This window comes from Pleurodeles waltl, chromosome 5 (assembly GCF_031143425.1).
Source record: "Pleurodeles waltl isolate 20211129_DDA chromosome 5, aPleWal1.hap1.20221129, whole genome shotgun sequence".
NCBI lineage: Eukaryota > Metazoa > Chordata > Amphibia > Caudata > Salamandridae > Pleurodeles > Pleurodeles waltl.
In genome coordinates, this window is record NC_090444.1 from 97,264,538 (window position 1) to 97,291,304 (window position 26,767).

The 26,767-nt window shown below is 44.5% G+C and overlaps 1 protein-coding gene and 1 long non-coding RNA gene across 12 annotated transcripts in view; one reads left to right on the forward strand and one right to left on the reverse strand.

The window, feature by feature from the left end:
* The window catches only part of OTOF (otoferlin), an 875,032-nt gene that overhangs the window by 687,422 nt on the left and 160,843 nt on the right, over nucleotides 1–26,767 (reverse strand). The window lies entirely within an intron of this gene.
* The window catches only part of LOC138295410 (uncharacterized), a 52,128-nt gene continuing 32,292 nt past the window's right edge, over nucleotides 6,932–26,767 (forward strand). Inside the window, exon 1 of the long non-coding RNA XR_011203595.1 lies at nucleotides 6,932–6,983. This is a non-coding gene — a long non-coding RNA (uncharacterized lncRNA). The remainder of the gene's footprint in view (nucleotides 6,984–26,767) is intronic.

Here is a 26,767-nt window from a genome sequence, read left to right on the forward strand (position 1 = left end):
TGACCCCAATCCATAGAAAATGAGTGCTCCAGTATTCAATGTATGTTTCTCTTTGTGAGGCGGCTCCACATCTGGGCCTCAACCAAGTTCTAACAGTAACATTTTGAGGGCTGTAGCATCCAGATTCCCTTCCTTAGTGCTTTCCCTTCATGCATTTCCATGTAATTTCTGTGCTATTTCCACATTAAGTCGAGCATGGTTACCTCTTAGGTCACTGGCAGTCAGCTGTGGGAGATCAGCTTAGATGGCTTGCAGGCAGAGATGAGCAGCGGGGAATCCTGCGGTCGATCAGTTCCACCCCGTCTTTGTGCATTATTCTAACCTGGGAACAAAAGTGCTGCGGAGGACCCCGTGGAGCGTGCAGCGATCCCTGCATCGAAGATGAGGCCAGGGGAGTGGTTGACATGCCCACCGCTTACACTCCTTGCTCCTGTATGCTGTGGGTGATCAGAACTGGATCCCGTGTAAGCGGGTCCTAATGTCCCATCATTAAAAGCCTGTGCCATGGTAGAGAAGGCTCCGACCTTAACATAACCATTTTGCAAGCCAATCAGGATTGACTCTACTTCCTTTAAGGCATATTATGCAACACAAGGATAAAGCCATCATCAGCAAACTCTTTGACCCTTATCAATAATTTATTATCTTATTCACTAACAGAAAAGATCCAAGTTTCATTAATTGTTTGATGGCTGAGTCATTGGTAGCAGGGCCGAGCTCAAGGCTGCCCCCTGTTGGATGTAAGGATGTGCAAGATAAAGTATAGAACAATTAAAACAATTGGTCAGATATCCTAGACATAATCGATTGTCAACAGAGCGTCAACCCATTTTAAGAGTAACAATAGTTAGCTATGAAAGGGAAGGTAAAGGAGCGACGGTTCTTGGGAAACTCCATGAATTATTGTTCCATGCCAAGGAAGGGGCTGTGGATCCTGTTTGTGATCAAGTAGGGGGGCAACCTCAAAGCAAAATCGCTGTGTAAGATGCTGGGACAATGTATGACTGTTGTGGTTCAAGAGGCCAAAGGCTTAAGGCTTCTATTAACCACCTGGTTAACAAAATTATAAATGAGGATTTAGATCCTGATTAAGATCTCGGGGGACAGGTAACTCCGTCACAGCGGTGACGGATATCCCATCTGTTGAAATATAATCCCATTTTATCCTATGGGATTTACATTTTGGTGGACGAGATATCTGTCACTTTGTGACAGAGTAACCCATCTGCCGAGATCTAAATCAGGCCCTTTGTTACTTGTTCAGATTGTCAAAAACGAACATGTGCTGCGAAGGGGTGACCAGGATTTAATGGTGTATTGAGTGTCTTTGCAGATTGTGCTTTCTAACAGCTTTAATGATCGTGGCAACTCAAAGATACCTCCGTGCTTTTCGGGATCGCAAGGGCCAAGGGATGGTGTCACGAGGAGGACTTCGACAACTGAAGCTGAAATGTCTTTGTCCCTTGAAATAGCACACACCTCTGCCTCCAAAAACCAATATTTTATATATAGCTAAAGAAAAGCATTTCTAAATTCCTCGCCTTTTGCTTAATCTGGAAATTTAAATACAAAATTATGAAATGAGTTGCCACCTTCCACAGTAAAGAGGTGTTTTCAGCTGCGAGTTGCTAATGTGAGATTCCTAAAGGAAGGACTCAGGCGCTAGGATGGTGGGGGAAGCTTATACACAAGTGTTCAGACAAATACTGTAAACAGGGCTGCTTTCTCCACTTCATAAGTCATTACACTTTTTGTGTGACCTCTTGTTCTCACAAAGCAGAATGGCTCAGCCACAGTACAAGCTGCACCTGTTGCTGACCACACACTCTGGACCTCACTGGCATACTGAGTAGGTGATGGCTGTGTGTTTCTGCCTTATGCAATTGATTATAGCCCTCTAATTTCATGGAAGCAAGACAGTTCCTTGAAACAGCAGTAATTCAGTTCCATGGCCTCATTTCAATAATGGCCAATGGGTTCAAATTAGGGAAGTGGGGCACGGGAAACAGGTGTCACTCTGGCCAATACCAAGTAAATTGGAAGAGACAAGGGTAATGAACTGAGAGATATCTGAGGAGGCAATAAGTGCCCATGCAGGTGAAGGTAATGAGTAGCCTTGGCACAGGCACACCGCAGAATACCAACTGCAATACAGTAGGCAGGGAGGGTCACCAATCTCAAAGTGGATGCATGGAACCCTGCTACCTGTGTTGAGACTCTCGAATTTCTCTAGCATCTGGGCGAAAATGTGTTATGGGTTGTTAAGAAGTGTGCCCTCCCCATTTGATTGTTTGAGTATGGGTTGTTTTTAATGACATTTTTAGGTGTTGTTACATACTGGTATAAACATTGTCAATGTCTGTTGTTTTTAGAAATATATCTTAAGATGCCATAACAAAGCTAATGATAACTTCACTTGAACCCTACATTTTTTCAATGAATTTCAGTGTTTTTTTAATCATACACCACATCCAACAGTTGAGCAAGAGGCTCCACTGCACTCGAAATGCAGCAAGTTACCAAGCCCTGCTGTGCAAGGCCTTTGTCCATGCTTGAGGAGGCAGGCCAGGCCATCCAGCGCCTATGACTGAATGCTGCTGGAGGTTGGCTTTAGGGACTGGCCTTAGGCACTGCAACAAACCTCCTGTAGACACCCAATCACTGCAGAGTGTCAAGCACAGTAGCAAGTCACTGTGGGTGGCTTTACAGAGCCTAATCATTTATCGAGGCAAGCTCTTTTGTTGTTGTTTCCCAAATACAGTTTCAGTTTACTCACCTAGCTTAGGTGAGTAGGGATAGCTGTGTATCACCCAAATGTCAATGGGTAAGTTGAAAGACTTAACACAGTTATCAAAGAGTCCTTTTCAAATGACAATGAAGGAGGGGTATCTGTCAGAGAAAGGCTTTGCAAGTCACGCTATATACATATAGGGAACGGTGTGCAGATCTCCTAGTACAATACTAGAGTGTATAATTAGAGCTCTGTGCTTTCTGCTGCTGTCACTGACCGGAGGTGAGCCTTTGTATCTAGAACAAAAAGGACAAGGGAGATCATTGCCTGGTGTGTAACGGAGAGAATATTGCTGATGAGCCACAGCAATTTGAGAACATTTATGCAATCCTTCATATAGCACTGATTCTCAAAGGAAAGTTGGTGGTGTGCTTTCTGCGGCAATTGTGCTCACACAGGAAACATTTTACAATGTATAGTAATGCTTCCTGGGGGTTTTGTGTTAATATAGCTTTCCCTCCGCCTTCCTGTGTTCAGGAAGTCCTCTTTAATAATTTCCTGTGATTTTCTTAAAAAAGATACTGTATGATATGTTTTTACCAGTGTATTTGGAAACAAACATCATGTGATATCACTTCCTGCAGGACTGGACTTTCCACTTGGAACACAGAACACTCTCCTGTTAGGCTGTGGATGGTGGCTGATACCTTGGGGTAGGTAAACAGAGGAATCATCAGCTATGCAGCGTGACAACACTCACACCTTTCTGTAGGTATGCCTATAATATGACTCATCCAAATCCTCATAGAGACTGTCAGACTCACTCAGTACACGAGGGGGCTGGCATCAAAACATATTCTAGATCTGCTTTTAGCTGTCACTAGTGGCTTCCTGTGATGTGGATGTTATAAGCCATTTGGTGTATTTTCTATGTACTTCTATGAGTTTGGTGAAATCACTCAATATTTTGTAGACTATAGGCCTCGCTTAGAGTATGGAGATGGCCTGCTGGGCTACAGGGTGGAGGAGGTAACTACCTCCTCTGCTCTTGCAATATTCTTAGAGATCTCTGCTCATTCCCAGGAGATCATTGTTCCTTCAGAGGAGCCACGGCAGTACTGGGACAGCTTATTTCTAGGCACCCACACTCTTGGCAAATACATGATTTAAAAATGTTTTTAAGGATCATACACGTTGGTGAAATGGGGGCACATTAACACAAATCTGGTCATCGGAATCCAAACTGTGCAACAATGTCACTTGGTCATAGCTGAGTTAAATTTATGTCATGTTCTGTTCACATGTGATTTTAGTCATAAGAACGTACAGCCGTGATTTTAACTGCACCTTTCCAGAAGACGTCCTGGAGTGCCTCATCATTTGCAAAAGTGATTCTCATAGTGATTGGCTCCCTACACATAATCAAATATGCAGGCTCCGCCCTAACTCAATTATGGTTAAGCATTGAATCTAGGCTCTGGTCTAGTGCACTATGGTTTAGAAAGTGGATCTGAGAGGGAGCGGTGCTCAGAATATTGTCTTGAGAGGAGCTGCTGGCATGCTTCCTGTCTCTGTACATGGATGTTTCATAGTGACACTAGGGGAGCACACGTGTTTTAGTCTGAGATTTTCAAACATTGTGTCCCTCACACCGACCTGGTCTCCTGGTAAAGAAACATCCACCAACCTCCTAAAATGCACTGGTATTCCACTCCTGAGATCTCCCCAGTGCTTGCTCAATACCTCTCTGATTGGGTTTAGACATTCATTGATATCTCAGTATTGAGACAGCTCTACCTCACGCCTTGACAGTTCAGTATGGATACATTAGGGGGGGTTCCCATCACCCACCTCTGCACTTTCCTGCACATTGCACCAATAAGTCAGGATGGAGACATTTCTAGGGCTCTCATTATGCACTGGTGTACTGTCTTGCTGTTGAGAATCCATAGATAGAAGGCCACACCCAGAAAGATTCCCTTAGCTCCAAGGGGCTCTTGCTCATCGCACCCCCTTCAGAGCAGAGCAACATGGACAGGTATATCTCACTCGTCTCTATAATACGTTAGAGTCATCTAGATAGAGGGTGCCATCCCAGAGAAACCCTTGCATGCAGGGGCTATTTGTACAAGTGTGGACCCTCACCCAGATCTCGAAACCAGCCGACGCACACTGCAGTTGGTGTTTTCCAATACTTGGTTAATTATTATGTGCACACTAACCTTGAGGACTAGATTGATTAAAGTTATAACTGTAATCTCAAGAGACACAATAAAGAAAAACAAATTACATTAGAAACCCCCCAAACTTTTTATATCACACATCCTTGCTATCTGTAATAATTCATCTAAACTCTATCTAATGTATATGTCCATATTAGAATAAGACTAATAGCTATGGTATTGGCTGAATGATTGGCATTTTATCTTGCTAACTAATACCAAGCTATGTATTATCCTGCATAACTTTAGAAAGCTCTCAGACCTGCAGTTGGATAACAGCTCATTGGCATTTCCACCAAGCAACCAGTCGTTTCTTTTGTCCCTCCCCAATATACAGGTCATTTTATACCTTTCTCTTCAATGGTTCTCTATAGAGAGGAGGAGGAGTTGTTGTGCTGTCTCCTATCTGCATCACTGAGTGAACAATGCTTCAGGTAGTCACCCAGCCAAAAGAAAAGCCACTTTATCAAACATCTTTCCTTCATCTTAGCCCTGTCCCAGCTGGCCGACCTTGTAATGTTGCTCACTACATGTTGCTTTCTGAACAGCAGAAATTAAGGCCCATACTTATACTTTTTTTTGCACCACATTTGCGTCATTTTCTGATGCAAAAGCGGTGCAAACTGTCAAAATATAATTGTTTTAGCAAGTTTGTGCCACTTTTGCTTCAAAAAATGACGCAAATGCGCCGCTAAAAAAGTATAAATATGAGCCCAAGTTTCCTCTCCACTGCATTTCTGTTAATTACTAATGTCAGCCTGCTAATAAAATAATATGGCAATCTCACACAGTCAACTATTACCACCAAAGTATTCATTTTTTATCTAGACCCTAAGACTTTACATGATCATTCTAAAAAGTTATTGGACAACTATCTTATATTAAACTGCACTATCCAGCCAGATCTCTTCAGTACATGCAGATGTTGCTCACCTCCTTGGGTCAGGTGCCCAAGACCAAAACCACTGAAAATAATTATAAAAAGGGAGAGGCAACATAACAAAGTAATCTATATTTATCAATCATAAAGAGATTCTGTTCATTAGACCCCGAAATACTCCAGGGATTTTGATTTCATAGTACAATAGATTACTTTATTATTCTTCTGATGATTGAGATAAAAGCCCAGTAGCGCAGCCAATGTGTTTCGCTCACAGATTAAAGGTGCTTCATCAGGGCTAATTAGTACCTTGTTCATGTAATTCCTCCAATCGTAGATGTTGTACACAGTTCTCCTATTGGCCTTTGTGTATTACAAATGATATTTATTTTGGTCCTTCCTGTTGCACATGTTCCTCATCAAACTAGTGCAAGTGAAACAAAATTCAAATTGAGTGTACTTCAAGTCATTTTGTGCTTCTACCGTGTTCGGCATTTCAGATTACGAAAAACCCGTTCGGTTGATCAAAACAAATTGTTTCACTTGTACTGGTCTGATGAGGAACATGTATGAAATCTGCTAAAGAGTCTTCAAATAACTGAAACTAACAGGGAAGACTGCTGGAGCTTAGGTTCCAATTGTGTGAAATGCCGCAAATCCAATACCATAGTATGACCCAAACTTCATGCTCTTCAGCTTCGAACCAGGGGCGGCTCCTCCGCTATAGCAGAGGAGAGTCGCGCCCCCCGCCTGCAGCAGCAGTTGCAAAACATTTACAATAAAAACATAACAAACTATGTTTATTATGTTTTTACTGTAAAAGGGGCGGGGCCACATGTGTGACAGGGACAGAGGGGGAGTGCACAGCACTCCCGCTCAGTGTGCATGTACGTTTGGTCAGCCGTCTAGGGCTGGCCAAACATACATGTGCCGTAGGCTCTGTCCAACCAGGCAACGCAGTGCCAGATTGGAGAGAGCAGGCAGAGGCTCCCACTCTGCCTCGGAGTGCCCGGCCAGAGCACTCCGTCCAATCCTACCAATGCTTTCATGCTCCCAGCAGCATGAAAGTAGCTATAGGATTGGACGCAGGGCAGGATGAGAGCCTGTCCCTGCAGATGAGAAGCGGTTCGAAGGTGGCGCGGTGAAACAGGTATTTTTTTTTTATTTATTACATTTTTTTTTGTTGCGCAGTCCCCCTCACCTTACTGCTCCGTGCCACCCTGCCCCTTCTCCCTCCCGTGAGCCGTGACTGCTTCCTACTACTTCATTAGTAATTTTGTGACCTAACTTTAGTGTTGTGAAATAACTGAAGAAACACACAGCACATTCTAAATGGTGATGTGTGGGCATGCAGACACAAGTGTCTGTATGCCAGCATGTGTGCACGTGTGTATGAATACCACATTTGAATCATATCAAAAACCGACATCTATGCATGCTTGTGTTTCTAATGATATTTCCAGGAGTGGATGTATTCACAGTGCAGTATTCTTTCCATGTGAGTAATGGTTCTGTTTACAGTCTAGTTTCTATGTGACAAGAGATTATCTGATTCTATCAATTTCATTACATCAAGTGCATTTTCAAAAATGGCTTTGTCATGAAAAAGAATGGTCAGAGTTATTTAAAACTGAAAATAAAGCGGTTATAACTCTGCTTTTCCTTGAATCTTTGTCTCTGAAATCAGAGAGACAAACAACAAAGTGATGGAAGAATGCCTGAATTAATCTCAGTCACAGATGAATGCTTAGGCTGCATTCCAGACCATTTTTTTAAAGCAATATGCCACTCTAGACAGAGACCAGCCATATGTAACTCAATCTTGGCTGAGCTTCAGAAGAAGCATCCTAGTTTGAACTGTCAGGCCAGGTTCACTCTAGATGGAAACAAGAGTAACCCCAGACCAGTTTCGGCCTACTTAGGTCTTGGCAAAGAGGTATAGTTTGAGCCCTGTGGCACAGTGAGCCCCGGACCAACATCTGGGCATACCCGTCCTACTTTGGACACCTACTGCAACAGAAACAGGTGATTGGAAGGAATGCTTGCATTAATCTTAGCCAATGACATTTTGCTCTAACCACATCTCGTTCCACTTTTTTTGCGTGCTATCTCGCTTCAGACAGAGGCAAGTCATATGCAAATCATTCTTGCTCCTGCTCCAATAGGTACTGTCCAGCACAAAGTGCCAGGCTAGGTGCCCTCTAGACGGAAAGACAAACAATGCCAGACCACTTTCGGGCTACTTAGGTCTTGTCAGTCAAGTATAGCTTGAGTCCGGTGGCACAGTGAGTAAGCGGCCCAGGTCTGAGCAAACCAATATCCCATCCTAGGGCAACACTTGACAGTCTTGGCTAACCATCTACAGAGCATCAATCCCAAAGGCCCGCGGAAGTTAGGAGTAAATGATGTATTGCCGAAAGACGTCACAAAGTAATAACTGCCTGTCCTTGGATCTTCAGAAAAGCTCTAGCATCATTCCTGCAGTGTGGCACTCTCCACATCTGTGTTTCACCCTTGCCTTCATCATGTATTTGTGTCTTTTGTCACCCTGCACCTACTCTCTAGAACTACTTCCCCACTACTACCTGCTTCACATCTAGGTACTTTCCCTTCCAGTATCTTCCGGTTTCTATGTCCAACCCTCTTCTCTGGCTCCTTCACTGTCTAGCCTTACAGCCCCCAGTCCCGCTCCTCATCACAATGTCACAGCTTATCCCGCTCACCATACCCGACTAAAGATCAGTCCAGTCATTAGTTGAGTATGCAGGGCCTGCACTTCCTTAAGGAAAGTTAAGTAATATGTTTTAAGGTGCCACCTACTGGTACCATCAAATTACTACACAAATTCAGAAAATAATTTTTCTTTCAGTTTATTTGGAGTGCCACAGAGGGCAAAATTATATTTTACCTGGAGTGCTGAAAAGTTCCGCACAGTTTTTTCAAGTATGTGAAGTCAGAGGCTCAGACCTCTAAAGGACCATGTTTGAATGTGGCCATCACTCTAATTGCAAATATGTTTTTTTGCAAAAAAAAGCAGATCTAGATTTCTGTTAAAATCAGGTGCTCTGTCTTGAGATATTATTCCATAGGCTTGTATTTGCCTGGACATAGACAGTTAAACTTCTTTCTGCCAAAACATTTGGTTTTCCTGATATTGATTTTGGTATGCAAATTAATAAGAAAGTATACTTTGCAAAAACATCAGAAGGGTTTTTGCTTTAAATCAGTTGTCATCGAACTCTGGATGAAATTGACAGGGATACTTAGGTCTAATGAACTTTGCTTAATCAGGAATTACCATTAGGGGTGGGCGCAACTTACATAATTCAGTGTAGCGTAATCATGTGGAATTACTTGAGAATTCTGTGACATTATGTGAAATTATGAAAGAAGAGTAATTCTGCGGAAGTGCTATTTTTTAGCGCAAAAATGCCCCCTCATGTCCAAATGGGAGAAATAATGCATTTTTCACTAAAGAATAGTGCTATACGCAACAGAATACAAATTGTGGGGGTGACCCACCACCTGAGCTCATTAAATTAGGTCTTGGGTAGGATTTAACCCCATTTTAGTCTCAACAGTTTAGCACTATTTTCTTAGCGCAAAATGCCCCCTTGCCTCTAAAATGGGTGCATGAATGCATTTTCTGCTAAGTCCAAAATGTGCTTTTGGATTTGGATTTCCCCAAAATTGACTCCTGGCATTTAGTGATATTGTCTTAGCATAAAGTACACCCTCACACAATGGACGTAAGAATGCAGTTTGTGCTAAGAAAGAGCGCTAAATGCAGCAGAAAATGAATAGTGAGTGCGAATGTGCTCTCGCGCTCACAATACATGCTTTTGCGGAACCATTGCTTTCCCCCAAATTACTTGTAATTACAGAAGCAGGAGTAATCATGTTACTCTGACTACTCCAGTGTAATTGAAATTACGCCCAGACCTAAGTACTATGCTCCCTCAGGTGTCTTTCTTAGCTAAGGCTCTACTACCACTAATAAAGTGGCTAACATCCAGGTGCTTGGAGGGGGTGGGGTGGCACACCGGTGGGGGAGGCGGGTGCGAGAAATAAAAATTTAAATAAACCTTTTAAAAAACCACTTACCTCGTTCCTCGCTGTGCCTGCGCTGCTCCTCTCTCGTCTTGCTGCTGCAGGCACAGGCTCCGAGCCGGCCCTTCGACCAATCCTGATGCTGCTCAAAGCAGCATCATGATTGGCTGGGAGCGCCAGGAAGCTCCCAGGCACAGTTGCCGGGCTGGAGACAGCCTTCTGCGCATGTAAGTTTGGCAGGCCTAAGACGGATAGCCAAACGTACATGCGCTGAGCACTCCCCCTCGCCCGCTCGTCACCCCTGTGGCCCCGCCCCTTCAAAAGAACAGGATAATAAACAAAGTTTATTATCCTTTTCTTTCACAGGTTTGCAGCTGCCGCTGCTGATCGGGGGGCGACGCTCCTCCACCCTAAGGAGGAGCCGCCCCTGCTAAAATCTCTCTTCAAACCTTCTGAGATAGCTCAGTAGGCTAATGCAGACATCTGTGTACGACAAAAAGGTCAAGTCTGGTTGGTCCTTCCTCTAAAGTGAGTAAGATTTGTATCTTTGAGTGTGGTAACAAATCCACGCCTGATTTCTGCCCAGCTCCGTGAATATGTTGTATTTGGGCCCATAAAATGGCTCCTGGGCCCATACTTTCAGGTGAAGATTACTGCAAAGTTTTCAGAAGGTCAATAGTTTCGCCCTACACAAATTTTGTGGAGGTTGCTATAATTCATTCAAGCTACTTTCAGATTTTGTAAGAGTTGCATCCAAAAAATACATGTAGAATTATTCCTCCTGTTTACATGTTTACATGAACTAATCTGTGCACTACGTGTAGCACGAGTTGTGGTGGAGACCACCGTTTTCTGCAAAATGAGACTTTCCCGATAAGTACTTTTTCAGGTAAATAAAGACATGTCGTAAAAATACCTGCAAATTTTGTTGACTATCAAAAAATACAGCTTCCCACACCCCTTCTTATGCATCTGTGAGATGGTTTGACAACGGGAGCAATGCTACCTAATGGGCATGCTCCGCAGGAGCAGAAACCACATTGTACAGGGGAGCCTCATCATTTTTCTATAATCAGTGCCTGCCGGCTGCACCCTTTTAAATATGGGGGGCAATTCAGAAAGGAGTAGGAGGTTAGGGGTAGATAAAGGAGAACTACTGTAGGAATGCTTCAGGTGCTTTTAAATGCCTTTGTGAATTGTCCCAAAATATCTAGAATGGAAATAAACAAGGAATATCCATATAAGATGAGTGCAAACAGAAAGGACTGCGCCTTCTTTGCACTTTTACTAAAAGGGAGTTGTACATTTCGGCCAATTACAAAGGGATTTAGCAGTACTACGGGAGTATTATTGCAGATGCTCGGAAATTCCTTCCTCTCAACCGGAAGGTTGGTGAGTTTCAATGATTAACACTACATCACGCCAGAGCCACAAAGCGGTTGTACCACATACTAGTGTAAAATAGTAAAGGTCACTAGAATTTTGCAGCAGGGGAGGGCAAAATTATGTGGCAGGACTGATTAAATTATGTGGCAAGAAAAGGCAAATTATGTGGTGTAGTACAGCACATTTTGTATCATTTTTGCACATAGTAACACTGTCTGGGGAAATATTTCTCCTTGGTTTGACCAGTTTATCATCTAAGTATGGCAAGAAGACATTGAAAGATGACCAGCCAACCACCGCAATGGGCCTTCCACTGCGCGGGAACATGTCACCAGGTTTTATCAACATTTGATCTGTGCGAGTTCGAAACATTTTTGTTGTTACAATCTGAAGATGATGCAGCTAATAATGGATTATGTGGCAAATGCGCCAAATCAATAATTATGCGGAAAATGTAGCGGCCACAGAATGGCCTAGTTCCAGTTGCCCTGATTACAGCCCACAGGGATACTGATGATTTAAGAGAAGGGGTGATGCTCTGAGTCAGCCAGGCGGGCTCTGGCTGCAGCACTGGCAGTGCTGGTGATCCTGGTGTGGAACAGGCAGGCTTTCAATGTTTTCTGCTATCTGACCATTTATCAATAATAATATTTGTCTATAAGATCCTTCCTACCACCGCCTAATTTACAACAGTCTGTGACGTACAGTAGCTCATGCACTCAGATGAACATGTCCGGGTGAGCTCTCCTCCTCCTCCCAGACAGTGGTAGACTTACGCATCCTTAATGCACCCGCTGTACGGGGCTGGAGGGCATTGACTTGGGTGTCCAAGCAGAGGGACGGCGGTAGGTACTTGAGGCAAGAACTAGTGACCAGCGGGAGGCTACATGAAGGAAACAATGAAAGAAGAGAATGGAAGAGCAAAAAGGGTGACCTTAGGGCGGGGGGGCAGTTGTAGGGCACAGTTGCCACAATGAAACAAAGAGCATGACAGGTGGGGGTGCGCGAAATTCCCGTAATTTTTTTTTTTTTTTTTTGCGTAATTTTGTGAAATTTTTGAAAAATTCAGCGAAATCAGGTGACATGCAAAGCCGTCATTTCACGATATATTTTATCATGGAATGTGTCCTTGCATCTGTTTTGGACATCAGGGTGCATTTTGCAGTAAAATATGACACGAAAAACAAAAGTTTCGAAACAGTAGCGACTCGCGTTCTGGTTTTTGCGTTGGTCCCGTACTGTGGGGCTACATTTTTGCCACGAATAGGATCGCCTGACGTCTCATATTAGTGTAATTTTAGGAGTTTCATATAAAAAGGACTAATGTGAAATTACCAAAATTAAATAGGATGACCAACAGTGGACATTTCATCCAGGCCTAGTGCAAGGTATCAAGGCGTAGGCAGAGAGGAAGAAGGGACACTGAGAGGAGGAGGGTGCATGATGAGAGAAGCAGGTAACAAAAGGAGGTATGGGATAAGAATGGAAGAAGAGGGAGAAGGCTGAGAGGTGAGGGACTGCATGGTGAGAGAAGAAGGGAACAAAGAGAGGTATGGGATAAGAATGGAAGAAGGAAGAGAGAGGAGGCTGAGAGGAGAGGGCTGCATGATGAGAGAAGCAGGGAACAAAGAGAGGTATGGGATAAGAATGGAAGAAGGAAGAGAGAGGAGGCTGAGAGGAGAGGGCTGCATGATGAGAGAAGAAGGGAACCAAGAGAGGTATGGGATAAGAATGAAAGAAGGAAGAGAGAGAAGGCTGAGAGGTGAGGGACTGCATGGTGAGAGAAGCAGGGAACAAAGAGAGGTATGGGATAAGAATGGAAGAAGGAAGAGAGGAGGCTGAGAGGAGAGGGACTGCATGACGAGGCTGGCAGGAGAGGGGCTGCATGATGAGGCTGGGAGGAGAGGGGCTGCATGATGAGAGAAGCAGGGAACAAAGAGAGGTATGGGATAAGAATGGAAGAAGGAAGAGAGAGGAGGCTGAGAGGAGAGGGACTGCATGATGAGAGAAGAAGGGAACAAAGAGAGGTATGGGATAAGAATGGAAGAAGGAAGAGAGGAGGCTGAGAGGAGAGGGACTGCACGACGAGAGAAGAAAGGAACAAAGAGAGGTATGGGATAAGAATGGAAGAAGGAAGAGAGAGGAGGCTGAGAGGAGAGGGACAGCATGGTGAGAGAAGAAGGGAACAAAGAGAGGTATGGGATAAGAATGGAAGAAGGAAGAGAGGAGGGTGAGAGGAGAGGGACTGCATGATGAGGCTGAGAGGAGAGGGGCTGCATGATGAGGCTGGGAGGAGAGGGGCTGCATGATGAGAGAAGCAGGGAACAAAGAGAGGTATGGCATAAGAATGGAAGAAGGAAGAGAGAGGAGGCTGAGGGGGGAGTGACTGCATGATGAGAGAAGAAGGGAACAAAGAGAGGTATGGGATAAGAATGGAAGAAGAGAGAGAAGGCTGAGAGGAGAGGGACTGCATGGTGAGAGAAGCAGGGAACAAAGAGAGGTATGGGATAAGAATGGAAGAAGGAAGAGAGGAGGCTGAGAGGAGAGGGACAGCATGATGAGAGAAGAAGGGAACAAAGAGAGGTATGGGATAAGAATGGAAGAAGGAAGAGAGGAGGCTGAGAGGAGAGGGACAGCATGATGAGAGAAGAAGGGAACAAAGAGAGGTATGGGATAAGAATGGAAGAAGGAAGAGAGGAGGCTGAGAGGAGAGGGACAGCATGATGAGAGAAGAAGGGAACAAAGAGAGGTATGGGATAAGAATGGAAGAAGGAAGAGAGGAGGCTGAGAGGAGAGGGACAGCATGATGAGAGAAGAAGGGAACAAAGAGAGGTATGGGATAAGAATGGAAGAAGGAAGAGAGGAGGCTGAGAGGAGAGGGCTGCATGATGAGAGAAGAAGGGAACAAAAGGAGGTATGGCATAAGAATGGAAGAAGGAAGAGAGGAGGCTGAGAGGAGAGGGACAGCATGATGAGAGAAGAAGGGAACAAAGAGAGGTATGGGATAAGAATGGAAGAAGGAAGAGAGGAGGCTGAGAGGAGAGGGACAGCATGATGAGAGAAGAAGGGAACAAAGAGAGGTATGGGATAAAAATGGAAGAAGGAAGAGAGGAGGCTGAGAGGAGAGGGACTGCATGATGAGAGAAGAAGGGAACAAAGAGAGGTATGGGATAAGAATGGAAGAAGGAAGAGAGAGGATGCTGAGAGGAGAGGAGCTGCATGGTGAGAGAAGCAGGGAACAGAGAGAGGTATGGGATAAGAATTGAAGAAGGAAGAGAGAGGAGGCTGAGGGGAGAGGGACAGCACGACGAAAGAAGCAGGGAAAAAAGAGAGGTATGGGATAAGAATGGAAGAAGAGAGAGGAGGCTGAGAGGAGAGGGGCTGCATGGTGAGAGAAGCAGGGAACCAAGAGAGGTATGGGATAAGAATGAAAGAAGGAAGAGAGAGGAGGCTGAGAGGAGAGGGACTGCATGACGAGAGAGGCAGGGCACAAAAGGAGGTATGGCATAAGAATGGAAGAAGGAAGAGAGGAAGCTGAGAGGAGGGAGAGAGAGTTACAGAAAGGCTCTGCCACCGTGATAACGGATCACAAGATTTAATGTACCATGCAGCAAAACATTTAGTTAATTAAATCACAAATCCAGAGTACTGTGGGTAATTGCAATCATTCTGCCATGGTGCTACCCTGCGGCTCTCCCATTAACATTAAGCAAACTCAGACTCTTCCATGAGAGTTCTAGGAATAAAAGAATATTTGGCTTTGTTCTAGTGTTTGCACTTTTTTCTACATCGTCGGGTGAGAGGAGCACAAGCCAGGGGGCTCACAGGCCCCTGCAGGTCTGCAAGGTGGGCGAGGGAAATACTAGAAAATACAGAACCGGGTGGAGCGGGTCCAATAAGGCTCGAGGGGAGAGGGAGGGATTGGAAACTGTGGTGTGATGAAGGTTTGCAATATTGGGCATCCAGATTGGGGGACGCCGGGGCAATAAAACAGGCAGGACAATTAATTCCTATATCCCTGAGATATGGAATTGTGCAAACATGTTTTGCATATTTGCATGTTAGAAAATATTGTCTTGCACCAGGACAACATTTAGAAAACTGGCTGTGATGCTGCTGATGTTCACTGAACAAACTTTTGTGCTTAGAAATCATTTTTAGAGTTCTGAGATTTAAACAAAGACCAAAGACAGCCCAGTCCATGGAAATCTACCTATGTGATAACAATGGAATTGGCTTTGCTTCAAAGCCCCATTCAAAAGTGAAAAAGGGTCTATTTTTCCTCTTGGCATGTAAAGAGAGTGCCACCTTTGCTCAGACACAAATATCATTGCTTAAGCAGAAAAATGGAGGAAGTGCAGCAGTCCTCGTTTTTTGGCATCACTGTAAAGTTTCTGTAATATGTCTTCTGATCGTTGGACTAGGAGAGGGTCTCGAATCATAGACAACATGTCCCAAAAGAATGACCACATTTAGGTGGTACTTCACAGTCTGTTTCTTTTTTGGGTGGAGCCAGCACTGATTTGCATATGACTTTGCCCCTCTCCATGAGGTAGAGATGAACTAAAAATGGTGGAATGATCGCCCAATCTCCTCAACTGGTTCTCGCCTTCCTGGCCAATCAGATGAAGACTTTTATTTTCAACTTTGTCTTCTGTGCATTTACCATTGGTTGAAGCCATTTTCCACCACCCGTGGTGGTCTTTTGTGGCCAAACAAAAGTCTGAATCATGATTTCCCTTTGTTTAGGAAAGGCCTTGGATTAGTGATTTGCGTGGATCTGACACCTATGGTGGTGCCTAAGGTGTCCTGGCTGGAGACCGAACCACCCTAGGACCCCAGTAGGGTGGAGTGGGTACCCAGCCCCATTAGGGAAGGCGAGCATTGGTTACGGATAAGCAAGGATCCTTGGAAATGCATTAATACAATCATAACATACTTGGGTATGTGATGGAGAGAAATAAAACATTTGAGGGACATGCAAAGCCACCCCCAATTACAGCAGCATTTGCTGCAGACCTGTCACGCGCTTCAGATGTGACTCTGCATTTCCCAGACTCCCCCACAGCCTGCAGCTGCTATGAATATGTCTCTTTTGTCTCGTGGATAGGCGGTGAGAGGTGCCATTTGTATGCAATGCTTCCCTCTGAAATATTAAAACCAGGGCAAACAAAGAGTTGAATGCTAATGCCCGTGTGTGGGGACTAACCTTCAGCAGACACGGGTTCTTTGTTATAACAGAGAGGCTCACTTTTATTCCACAAGGACCAGGCTCGGCTTTTCCAGGCTGCCTTCTTTCTTTGCTTAGAACAAGCAGCAGCTACTAAAACACAGGCCCCGCCCCGCTGCTGACGAGTGCTGTGCCGCAAAGGCACTTGGGAGGCAAGCATTGCCTTTAGCGGCTACAAAACGATACAATTTCCAGTTTTGATTTAGTGCATTGGTAAAATACGCAGTGCTTATTTCTAATATTTATTTTCCGGAGCAGCTTTTTTAAAAATGTATTGGAAACTTTGTGTAGAGTTCTGCTGGATACAAGTGTATTTCTGCACGTAGTATTTTGCCAGCCACTTCCGGAGAGCTGGACTTTGCACCCACCCTGTATCCATCCAGCACGGGCATCACCGGTCAGGTGACCCTGCTAATAAAGGCGCCCGAGTGCACGTGCTTGTGGTCAGTTCCAATCAGTATAACTACATGTCCGTGTGAATCTTTTATCTAACATGTGGGCCTAGGTCCCATGACATAACACGATGCACCTCGTTTTGACCTAAGAATAGTTTTTGAGGTGGTAGTATCTAACTTTTAGAATATGATCAGTGGGTCCCCAAATGTATCTTTCTTCATTAACAGCTCTGCTCGATGCAGCGGTTGGTTTCCTGGCCTTCACCAAACAGCACAGAGCATATCATGGCACCATGTTTAAAGTCATTTGTTTAAATACTCCAAAATAGGAGACTCAACAATTATGAGAGGCAGAAACAAAATAATGCGTGATGCCCTCTCTTAAAAGATAAAACGTTTTTCGCAGGTAATGCAGTGTGTATTTGGAATGCCCAAAGTGCCCCCCATGTTAACAAAATATGTTCAAAATATGTTCACATCTAAATCTGAAAAATTGATGCTTAACCCTCACCCAAAGGATCCCCTTGATCATTATTCATTCCGAGGAATTCCGTTGAGTTATATGAAAACTCCAGGAGATTACGCAGAGTTCCACCAATGGGCAGAAATATGCAACTTGGGCTGTGATTTAGCTCCGATAGCACGTTCTGCACCCCAAAAACAGCGTGAATGGCACCTGAAATGGCCTTGGTGTCCTTTCACGTGTCACCACCACTGCATGTACAATAAAGCAGTCAACACCCACCCACTGCTGTGTTGTGCATTTGCTCATATCAGCCATCGGCGTATGGTGATGGGGATCTGCTGAATAGTCCCAGGCAAATTTTCAGTTACGCCAGTGTAATTCGCATCATTTTTGGAATTTCACATTACACTTTTTACACGAAATTGCTGAACTTACTCCTTAATGCCACACAGCAAAATAACAGTGCGGGAGCCACCAGAACGTGAGTTGCTGCTGATTGCCGTGCTTGCGTCTTTGGCATAATTTCTAGTGCAAAATGCATCCGTGCGCCCAAAATGAATGTGAGGACACATTTTGTGGTGAAGTATAAATGCCAGGTTTGCATGTCGCTAATTATGCACAACTTTCTTGGAAGATTGCATTATTACACCAAAGGAAATTACACAAATTTAACACACCTCTACTGGTGATATTAGTAGGCTCCCACCTCTACACTGACCCTAGGGAACACATTGACATTTACAACCCTTAAAAAGCCCGCATTTACACTTATATTCATAATCTGCACTCCACCCCTCACATACTGGAAGTATAGGGCCTGAAGTAAAGGCAAGGGAAATTTCTGTCCCCTGCTTGAATAGCAACTTCCTGTGCGACAGCGGATTCTAATGCATCCCTTTCTAAATGCGTGATGGAGAGGAATCTAGCCACACCTCCTGCCAACCCCCGAGCACAAGTGGTGAGAAGGGGCCAGATACCTGCATTCAAATAAAATGTTCTGAATCAAGCATACTTTGCACGGATCCACATTCAGTTTGTGAATTTGTGTGCATTTGAAATACACTTTTTAGGGTTGAGCCTGCATCGCATGCGCTTGCCCATGCGTTTCGCTGAGCGAGACGCTTTAGGAATTAAAAAGGAATCGGAGCCCAATCCACGTCACGTCAGTGTCTTTCATTGGCTCGTGGGCTTGCCTGTTAGAATCTGCTTGAATTCATTCGTGGAAAGGAACACGCATATGTCATGCCTTTTCCGGTGGATAGACCTCCTCGAGCGCATCGACCAAGTACAGAAAACATACGAGGCTCGCTGTTTTCCGTCCGCTTCGTGGACTACTTTTTCTCTATTTTGCATCTGACAAACTGTGAAGCATCAGCCACTGTCTTACGCCCACTCTACTCTCCTTTACATGTGCACTGGGGCAACTCTTCAGAGAGTTCACGCATGTGCTGTGAAAAGACGACCTGTTGCGACGTCCACGAACAGCTGACATAGAGGAATGTCGAACAAATCATAAGATGGCAGCAAACACTTTATAAAAGTCCTAAATAAAAAAATAGCTTCATATCTCTGAGGACACGCGCACTACTACCCAGGTACTAGCTGTGGGGTCCACTGGCGCCTGTGCCATCACAGAGGTCTGTGTTACAGGATTACTGTGAAACACTGAGGCTTGAAGTCAGGACCAGAAGATCCACGCCTGAGTGGTTGTTCGTGCACAGAGTTCTCATGCGCAATGTTTTGGGGGGTCATGTGACCACTCACGAAACGCATCCTGGCCCAAAGGCTCTCTGTAATATTTTAATACTGGTTTATGCAGCTGCCAGCACTCAGCTTGTGCATAATCAACGTTAAATATCAAAGCACACATCAGAACCTATGAAGGTGTGAGATAGACAAGGGGAGAGAAACCAGACAATACAAGCAAAGAGGGTGCTGGCGACTAGGCATGGACCGTGTTGTTGCAGCAGTCCTGAAATTGACGTAATGTCCTTTCCTACAACTATTATTATATATGTATCTATCCGGGTGATGACTCAGAGACAAGGATTTAATTGTTTATTTCCCTATAAGTTGCACCCTCTTCTGTGTACTCAATGCCTTTCTGAGCCTCACTGCCTCCCGATGGCCTCACTCAATCTGGGCGGTTGTCTCATCTTTTGCCCACGTTGCAAATTTTGCAGGTGGGTTGCAGCTTGCTCTACGTATCAACCACCATCCGATCAAAAGTGAGACTTCGTATTTTTCTGAGGCCAATTGCTTCTCCTGCCCGTGTAGCCTACCCTGCTTAAACACCATCTTCTGCACCCTGATCCTCCCTCCTATCTCAGGAGGAATCCAGCTACCTGGTCTGTGCCACCACCGGCACCCACCATGTGATGTTTTTACTGATTTTTGCGATCCATGGCCCAGGGCGTATCCTCCTGGCCCGTCCAGTCTCCTGCAGACAAGTCTTCTGGCTCCATCATCTGATACCTCACCCTGCTCATGTACTACTGGCATCCAGCCACAGTGTACTTCTCCTTTTAACCACACCATTTCATAAAATCATGTAAATTCCACATCTACCTTAATCTGGACACTCCAGACACAGAAAACCTGCTGGGTCGAGTTAGACAGACCGTCCCATCTGCCTCTCTTGCTCTTTCAGTATCAAACCCATCAACACCCAGCCACCACCTACTGGCTGCTAGTGCTTGTTTTATGCTGCTAAATGAAACAATGGAGGAAGCAAGGAGAGTCTGAAGACACCTTGGGCTTGATTAACAAAGGTAAACTTGGATCTGAAGTCTATGGGCCCGATTCACAAAGGTAAGCTTGGACTTGAAGTCAAAGAACCTGATTCCCAAAGATAAACTTAGAACTGAAGTCTAAGTTTACTTTTGTGAATCGGGCCCTTAGACTTCAGGTCTAAACTTAGACTTTAGGTCTAAGTTTACCTTTGTGAATTAGGCCCTTAATTTGGAGACATTCAGTGAGGGTAGGCAATACTGAGGATGGACGAGAACCAATGGGATGAGGTGCACACACCCTTGCGAGTCTGGGTGGAAGGAAGAAAGTGCCGCTCCGACAAGACCAGGAAAACTGGCCGGCAACAACATCAACAAGGTGGGAATGGTAGGTTAGACCATGACTCCAGGACAGGTAAGCAGATGATAGTGGGCAAACCTAATATACACTTTTACCATACATACAACAAGAAACCCTAAAGAGAACTCCTATCATGCATCCAACACGGTGCAGATGCTTCATATAGGTGGGTATCACTGAGCTCACAGCAACATCACCCACAATAATAAACAATCACAACCTTTAACAAAACACATAAATCAGTACAGTGCACATACATCAACACAATTCAGAGACATCATATAGGTGGGCCATCCTTTCTTGATGATCCTTATACTTTTCCATTACAACAAGTACTACAGTAAACACCTAACAGCTAAACTGAATTAAAGGGCACAGTGACTCTTAGCAACACACAACACTGTCAATCATTTCATACACAAACCTTAAGCCAGGCAATGCACCTACCAATCCTCCAGGTGACACGCACCCAAGCTGGTAAGTGTGAGCCAATTTCACCATGTTTAGAGGAGAGAGCACAACCACTTTAGCAACAGGTTCTGAAAACAGGAGGGGTGGAGGAGAAAAGTTTGGGGGGCTCTGTGGGTGACCCTATGGAGAGGGCTAAGTCCAACGGTAAAGATCTGCATTTATGCATTCCAAACAGAACTAACCACTAGAATTCAACTCGAACCACCAAACACATATTCAGAATATTAACTGCAAGCACCCTACTGAGGATCCCACCCAAAGACCAACAAAGGGTGATGGACTCTTACAGGCCAGGGCGTGAAGGTAGCCGAACCCCAAAGTGCTGCAAGGTCACACCAATGCTCTTGCATACAGCACTATACAAATCTATGTTAACATATTGTAACGCGACATGTCACAGGAGTGATCTGACAAGCAGGCAATGATCGTGCTGGCTGCCATGTGTTTATGATGAAAGTTGGACTTGGTTCATTTTTAGAAGATGTGAGGCTGCTGGAGCAGATTTTCACTGCTGCCAACACTGGTGTGAAAGTAGCCAGGGAACTACCTTATGTTCAAGCGATCAAATAAAAAATCCTACCGTGTTGTAGCACACACACAAACAACTATGGAGTTATAGCTCACATAAAATAAGGACGGAAGTTACAGCTCTGGTAAACTCTATATAGGGTTACAGCTCTCTTAAAATTGGCGCAGTTACACCTCGCACAAAGTAACTACAGAGTTACAGCTCACACAGAAGAGCTACAGGTACATTGCACACAAAACAGATTTCCGCCTCGCGGATGGTAGGTCAGGTGATGGTACAACCGGAGTGGTTTCTACACATAGGCCACAGAAGCAGTTCTCTATGACTCCCATTGCTGGATAGTACCACAGGCATCACAAACCTGTAGCCCTCCAGAGTTGTGCTGCTGGTCTGGAGGAGAATAATTATCAAAAAAGTGGTTCCAATGCGGGAAGTGTAACCTTAGACTTCCAGCTCAATGGTGTCATGAAAAAACTACTATACAAGTTAGTTAACGTTGTACGGTAAGTGCATTTATTCACAACAAAATGGTGCAACATTCAAATTTCTTCAAGAACAAGGTGCTCCTAACAAGTGACGGTGCAGTGGAAGTGACATAAAGAGAATAAAAGTGCACTTGTGCTATATACAGAAACGTATACTTGTGACTGATTGGGACAAAATGCTGTAATAAACGGCACTCATGATATATAAGTGTTGAGCGCCTCAATTACATTTTAAAACCAGTCCACATATGTTAATGTTGACGTTTCGACCCCTTCACACTATAATTTAGAATGGGGTCATCATCAGGACAAAGTAAGAACAGGATTTGAGGCAAAGAGACCCACATACAAAGATGCATCAATCACTGTCTTATGGAAAATCCTCAGGCAACTTCAAATGGTGGCAGTCACTGGGGGTTCGCATCTGCACGCTCCGCAAATTAATCACATAAAAGAGGCTGGTCTGGAGGAGACTGCATGATGTACAAGCATTGGCAAAGCTAATAGGTCTCATCTATGCAAGAGCTATTGGCTATGCCAATGTCTTTTAGCCATATTGCACAGTAGCATCACTGTGCAGCACGCCAAAAAGTGAAGTTAGATAAACAGCACTATGATGTTTCTAGCACTGGCCATGCCACAGCACTTTTAATTCTTCTGGTGGGTGGAGGTGGGCAAGATGTACAATATAAGGGAGGGTGGAAGGTAGGAAACGGGCAAGATGGACAACATGGAAGGGAACGGAAGCGTAATAAAATAAAGCATTATGAATCATCCAGCGCTAGCCGTGTCTTATCGCTTTTTTTGTTATGGCAGATGGGGTTAAGGCAACACAGATAAAAGATGGGTGCACGTGGAAGGGATGAAGAAACACAGACAAGGATGAGGTGGGAAGGAGAACAAGCAACACACTAGCTGGTGGGGGTGGTGGGTGGGAGGGGAAGAAGCAATGGAGGAAGAATTAATAAAATAGTACCTGAAGCCCAGTGAGCAGCGGATTGACAGCGGGAGGACATTAATAAAAGTAAATCAATCAATTCTTGCTCAGTGCTACAAACTGTTTAACAGGAAATGACATTGGTAAAGGCTGGTCAATTAGAAAGCAGCAAATAAGAGTGACCATGAAGCTAACGAATGGTAAGCAATGGACGGGCTCCAAGCCCCTCACTGTAAACAATACCCCGCGCAGTGACAGCACATGCGCTGTTTGCAGGCAAGTCCTAAAAGTGTGGGGTATGCAAACCAAGTTGAGCAAAACACATGGGGATGGCTCTGTTTACAGCTTCCACAAAAGAGCCACATAGATCAGCTCACATAATGACAGCTCATGCAAATTAGTTGCACACATCTTACATAACTAGTTAAAGAATTACTGCTGAAAAAATAGCTATGCACTCGCAGCCAGAACTAGCGAGCTTAATTTACAGCGTACAAAACACAGCTCGCTAGTTACAGATCATTCAGCTGCATAAAATGTCTACAGAGTTACAGCTCACATAGCAGAGGTACAGAATTATAGTTTACACAAAATGGCTACCTAATTACACCCCACATAAAAACAGTAATGAAGTTCAATGTTCACAAAAAGGCTACACATAGCTCACATAACACAGGTACATAGTTACAGCTCACAATGTAGCCATGGAGTTACAGGCCACAGCTTACGCAAATAGTTATATAGTTACAAAGCACCCAAAATACCCATTTCCCCAACCTGTGGTCCGGGGACTTCTCGGGGTCCGCAAAGTCTTCTCCGGGAGTCTGCGACTGCTTAGAAAATATAATAATTTTAACAGAGTAGGCCCCCAGCTTTCAGTAATGACTCAGTGGGGAGTTCCTGGATTACATTAATGATTCAGTGGGTGTCCCTGGGTTCCGGTATTGATATGGTGGGGGTCCACTGAAGTCAAAAGGTTGAGAACCACTGACCTATAGAATTAGGGCCTGCATCAACAGGCACACCCTTACAGCTCATAAAATGCAGCAATAGGGTTAAACGTGGTAAAAATAATGACATGATTGTGGCTTGCACACAATTGTTACAAAGTTACACCTCACAAAATAGTTACAGAGTTACAAGTCACAAAAATAGTTACATAGTAATAGCTCCACACAATCACTAAACGCACAGCTCATGCAGAGTAGCTATGGGATTACAGGCTACGGCTCCGCCCACAAAATAGCCAGAGTTACAGTTCACACAAAATTTTTATAGAATTACAACTCCTACGAAATAGCCACATATACACATCTCCAATAAAACAAATATGAAGTTATAGCTCACACAAGCTAGCTACAGCACAGACAAGCTGTTACTCTCAATTTCTATTCTTCAAAATTGCTAAAATATTATCGTGTTATACGAGGCACTCGGACGTCCCCAAAACATGATACGATCTGGGGGAGGGGGTGGATCATGGGATAATGCCATAGTGGAAATGTTGTTTGAGATGGCCACTCATTCAATATTGTACTCCGGAGCTTCTATAGAAATGATAACTGTGTCACAGTGGATGATGCTTGTATTGTTAAACATAATAACATTTGGTTATCGAAAAAAATATATATATATTGTTTTTTTATTTAATGCAGCTTCCTGTTCTGCACAGTGTTAGCCCCTCTCTGTGCAGTGGATGTTAAACTCCGCTAAATTGTTGCTATTGAGTAACACATCTTATTGGTGACTGCCCCCTAGATTGACTTTGGACATGCAGTGGTGGTGAAGGCCCGCTGGACTGACACTGGACACGCAGTGGTGGTGAATGCCCGCTGGACTGACATTAGACATGCAGTGGTGGACATACATGCAGTGGTAGTGAATGCCCGCTGGACTGACATTGGACACACAGTGGTGGTGAATGCCCACTGCACTGACATTGAACATTCAGTGGTGGTGAATACCTGCTGGACTGACATTGGACACACCGTGGTGGTGAATGCCCACTGGACTGACATTGGACACGCAGTGGTAATGAATGCCCGCTGGACTGACATTGGACACACAGTGTTGGTGAATGCCCACTGGACTGACATTGGACACACAGTGGTGGTGAATGCCCACTGGACTGACATTGGACATGCAGTGGTGGACATACATGCAGTGGTAGTGAATGCCCGCTGGACTGACATTGGACACACAGTGGTGGTGAATGCCCACTGGACTGACATTGAACATTCAGTGGTGGTGAATGCCCACTGGACTGACATTGGACACACAGTGGTGGTGAATGCCTTCAGGACTGATATTGGACATGCAGTGGTAATGAATGCCCGCTGGACTGACATTGGACACGCAGTGGTGGTGAATACCCGCTAGAATGGCATTGGACACGCAGTGATGGTGAGTGCCCACTGGATTGACATTGGACATACTTGTTCACCAGCTGCTACTGGACACATTCAATGAGCACAGTTTGCCCTAGGCAATGCCAAGACTTCCCAGACTGTGCCAGTAGTTGAGCTGAAAGTGTAGCCTTTTAGGTATCACCAACAGACAGCGTGAGCTGACTGTTGTAAAAAATCTATTGTTTACAATACCAAGACTTATTGTCGGCTTTGTCTCAGCCCATTGCTCATGATTTATTGGTGTTCTTATCTGTCTCATTTGGTTGCTTGTTATTCAGTTGCTTCCCTTCCACTTCTTGTGTCTGTCCCTCCCCTCCAGCTGAGCAGGTTTATTGATTGCATGGCTTGTATCCTTCCACTGCTTACCATGAGGGATCTATCTTTTTCTTTCAACATTGAAAGTTGTGCAATGCATTCATTTTCTTGCTTTTCCGTGTGCTGTTTTTCCCTCACTTCCATACCCCGCTACACTCACCATTTTGCTCCCCAAGCTCATCCACTGCTTCTCCTTCCCCTCCATGTCCAGCCCATTCCTTTTTAGGTCGAGCATGGCAGCATGGAAGCGCTGCTTTTCCGACGTGTTGGTATGTATCTGGGCTTTTAAACACGCCCACTGAACGCCCATCACTATCACTCGTTCGTGGGCTTGCCCTTCAAAAATCCTTTGATGACATTGGTAAATGGTTTACATTTGTCCCTCCTTGGGGAGGTTTAGTTACCGCCTTGCCCATCGCCCCTGTTACATTGCTAATTGCACTTCTGCCGATACGTTTGACTGCCAGCGAACTACTTTTTCCTTTTGTGTCTCTTCACGCTGATGGTGGCTGTGGCGATGTGAATCAGCTTGCTTATGTAAAACTGTTTTACTTTTCATTTTCAATTTACGTGGCAAGAAAAGTCCGGTTAGGAGTTTACAACACTAATAACTCTAACTCGAGCAGACGCGAGGCCCGTTGCATTGCAAATGCTTGTTACTTTCTATCACCTCCGTCCTGCTCACAATTTCTACCTTTGACTCTGCACTGGGTTGTTACGCATATTCTCCCACCACTTCCATATTTTAAAAAAATTGCAATTATTGTTTTTCAAGAGGGCATGGCAGCTGCAATTGGCTTCTTTCTCTTTAGTCCTCTTTTGCATACATAAAAAAACATGATCTCTCCATCATGCAAGTCTGACATCTTGGAATGGTAAATCAAACGTAAAAAAATGGCTGCCATGCCTACATGTGCAAGAGTGATGAAAAACAATTGCTTTTCTTCCTCCCCACGCTATTCAGCATTGGCAACAAGAAGTGCAAAGCCAAAGGTCAGCTATCGGTTTCCAAAGATGAGACCAATTGGCTTGGCCAATAATATAGCAGCTGTGTGGTTCTGTAAGTATAGGATTCACGTGCCATTGCTGATAGTGGATAGAGAGATATAACTTTGCAAAGCAGGGCTGAACGTCGAAGATGTTGGGATGAAATTCTCCCAAATGAAATGTCT